The following is a 3,606-nucleotide window of genomic DNA, read 5'->3' as shown; positions in this document are numbered from 1 at the left end:
CACTCACCAGAAAGAGAGAGATAGAGAGACAGAAAGCAAGAAATCACTGCCCCCCCCCTAGGGGGGATGGCCATGCTGCAATCCCTTCTCTTCCATTCTCCTCTTCGGATCTTGGGCAAGCATGCACATGCACCCAGTGTGAATTTAAGCCACCAGGTCCGGGACTTGAACCACGGTTGAGTACATGGGAATCCAGTGACATAGCCATTATGCCATCTGCTGGTCCCAAGAATTATTTTACTTTTATTCATTGTCATTATTTTATTTTATTTTGAAGTTGACCAGAGAGAGACAGAGAGAGAGAAGGAAAGTGAGAAAGCAAACTGCCAGGTCTGGGACTTGAACCATGGTCACCCATGTGGGAGTCCAGCTGCCTTAACCACCACACCACCTGCTGGCCCCAACCCAGAGTGGTTTTCAAGCTGGCGAGTCTGAGAACTGAACCTAGCAGTTGGCCATGTGTGCTGCAGCTTCCTTAGCCACCATGCCATCTGTTGGCCCAATATTTTAAATTTAGGTCAACAGTAGACTTTAATAAAAATTAAATGAGTGTACTTACTTGAATCTGTGCTTTTTGACATATTCAGTTCTAATCAATCAACTCAGCAACATCAACAAAAAATTAACATATCAGTTGTCCAGGAATTATAGAAATCAAATAATTAAAAAAAAATAAACAGACTTGTCTGTTAGTATACATTACAGTAGTCTATTTCTGGCTAGCATAGCCTATCTTGTTTGATAAGAACTGTGCCTGGAATGTTTAGTTTTGCCCCATTCATCCCAATCAGGTCATGTATCATTTTCCAGATTCTCTTGTCCTCGGCTAATCTTTAAGACCTGGGCAAATCGACATAGATCTTTTCATTGGCCTTGGCGCTTCTTTGTCTCAGCTCCAAAGAGAACGTAGCTGCTGCCATATTCCCTTCCTCTGCCATTGCGGGGACACCCTCAGGAACGGTACTCTGTACCATTTTCAGGCATCAGGTTAGAAACATGCTCCATCCTGCACCTCGAAGAAATCGCCAGATCTTACAGGAAATACTTCACTGCCAAGGTAGGACACGGCCGGCCTCTGTAGTCCAGTCCGTATTGCACCCGACTGCGGAGCTGGAGGCCACAGGCCTATTATGGCTCGAATCCCTGCCCTGCTGGCCTGAAGATACTCCGGTCTGTGCGAAGGCTCAGGATTCTCCTGGGCTGGAGGATCGGGAGGAAGACCTGTGGAGGCCCTCCTGCCTCTCCCCTGACCCCTTTCTGTGCACAAACATGTGTTCTATCATGAATTTTTGAAAAAGTAGGACAAGATGAAAGACACGTCCAGATCTAGAAAACTGCCTTGTTGAATAAACATATGAAAAGATTAAAAGCAAGTTCTGAGCATTATTTTTAAAAGTGACAGTCTGTCCACCCGTCTTCAGAAACTGGCCTACCTAACACTGTTTGGGCTGGTAACCCTGGCCGTCTGAGTTATCATCAGATTGTCTCAGTCGTCAGCCTTCCCGACTGCCTTGGAAAGAATATGAAGAGATCATCTAAAGGCAGAAGAAATGGTTAAAATTTTAAAACGCACACACACACACACACACAAACCCTGAAATAAACTGTAGTATCTTTTCACCTTATCTCCTACTTTTTGGTAATCTTTTGCACACCATGAACTCTGAAAGCAAACGCCAATACTGCTTTCTTGGAGAAAATTGTCAATGTGACTTTGCTGGCTGGACTTAGACAGATGGATGTTTTATTTCCAATGCCAAATCAGGTAACCTGGGATGAACATAATTTGCGACATCTCTAGGGGCCTTTGCACGGTGAGAAGAGAAGGACGAAATTGACCCCATGACTGGAAATGCACACGACCTCAGTGACAAAGTGATTGTAGCAGTAACCGCGGAAGCTTACAAAAGTTAAGTGGTTCACAGCTCATGGCAGTCTCCCTACTGTGGTCCTCACTCTCATCTCTAGCCTTTTTAGCTGTTTGGTTGTTTACATAGCTCTGATTTCTTTCAAAAATTTTAAAATTGAGGGGTCAGCAGATGGCCTGGTAGTTAAGGTGCTGGACTCCCACATGGCTGATTGCAGTCTAAGTCCTGGACCTGGTTTGAAAATCACACCAGATACATGTGCACATGTGCCCCAAATCCCAAGAGGAATATAAAGGAGAAGGAATTGCAAGGTGGCTATTCTCCAGGGGAGTGATTTCTCACTTTCCTTCTCTGTCTCACTCTGAAGAGTGCACGCCCCTTGTAGCAAAAACCTTAAAAGTTTTTAAAATTGATACATAATAAGTGTATACATTCATGGAGTACAATGTGATTTTTTTTCTTTACATACAATGTATAATGATCAAATCAAGATAATTAGGACATTCATCATCTTTTTTTCTTTTTTTACTATTTTTTTAGAGAGATTTTTGCTATAGGGCGCATGTGCTCACAGGAGAGACAGACAGAAAACAAGAAATCACTCCTCCAGAGGGGATGGTCACACTGCAATCCCTTCTCCTCCAATCTCCTCTCAGGATTTTGGGCATGCACGCACAAGCACCTGGTGCGGGTTTCAAGCTGCCGGGTCTAGGACTTGACTGAAGTCAACTACATGGGAGTCCAGCCATGTAACCATTACGCCATCTGCTGGTCCCACATGTTCATCGTCTGATACATGATTACTTTGTGTTGGGAATTTCTAAATCCATTCTTTTAGCAATTCCGAAATACACAATAAATTACTGTTAACTGTAGTTACCCTACTATGCTATAGAACACTGGAACTTACCCATCTAATCTAACTGCCTTACGTATCTGTTAACTAAATCTCTCTCCCCTTAATCCCTTCCAGGCTCTAATAATTATCATTCTACTTTCTACTTCTGTGAGGTCAACATTTTTAGTTTTTCCATAGGAATGAGAACATGCAATTTTTCTTTCTGTACACAAAAACTTTTACATCTATTAAAAGTCTCTGACTAGAATGGACATTGGAAGCTACATACAGCAATTCCAATTCTGATACGAAGGGGGCCAGCAGGTGGCATAGTGGTTAAAGTACTGAACTCCCATGTGGTCGACACAGTTCGAGTCTCAGACCCAGTGTCTTAAAACTCACACTAGGGAGACCAGCAGTTAGTGTAACAGCTATGTCGCTGAACTCCCATGTAGTCGACTGCAGTTCGAGTCCTGGACCCGGTGGCTTCAACTCACGCCGGGCGTGTGTGCGCGCGTGCCCAAGATCCCGAAAGGAGAATGGAGCAGAAAGGATTGCAGCGTGGCCATCCCCTGTGAGGGGTGATTCCTCGCATTCTATCTTCTCTATCTCTCTGTGTCTTTCTGGCGAGCGCACATGCCCTATAGCAAAAACCTCTCAAAAACAAAACAAAACAAAACCTGACACCAGCTCATGTGCGCATGTGCGTGCATACTCAAAATCCTGAAAGGAGAATGGAGAAGGGGTTGCGGCATTGCCATCCCCCCAGGGGGTGATCTCTTTTTTTTTTTTTTTCCCCCTCTCTGTCTTGGTGAGTGCATGTGCCTTAGAGCAAAAATTTCTCAAAAAAGAAAAACATTCTGCTATGACCTGCCAAGGAGGGAATGAAAATGAGCAGGA

General features: G+C 44.1%; 1 pseudogene; it reads left to right on the top strand.

Annotated features, from left to right (window-relative positions):
- Nucleotides 1-3,606, top strand: part of LOC102494134 (glyceraldehyde-3-phosphate dehydrogenase pseudogene) — an 8,730-nt pseudogene that overhangs the window by 1,855 nt on the left and 3,269 nt on the right.

This window comes from Tupaia chinensis, unplaced genomic scaffold, assembly GCF_000334495.1.
Source record: "Tupaia chinensis unplaced genomic scaffold, TupChi_1.0 Scaffold000069_1, whole genome shotgun sequence".
Taxonomy (NCBI): Eukaryota; Metazoa; Chordata; class Mammalia; order Scandentia; family Tupaiidae; genus Tupaia; species Tupaia belangeri.
This window is presented reverse-complemented; position numbering and strand designations above follow the sequence as displayed.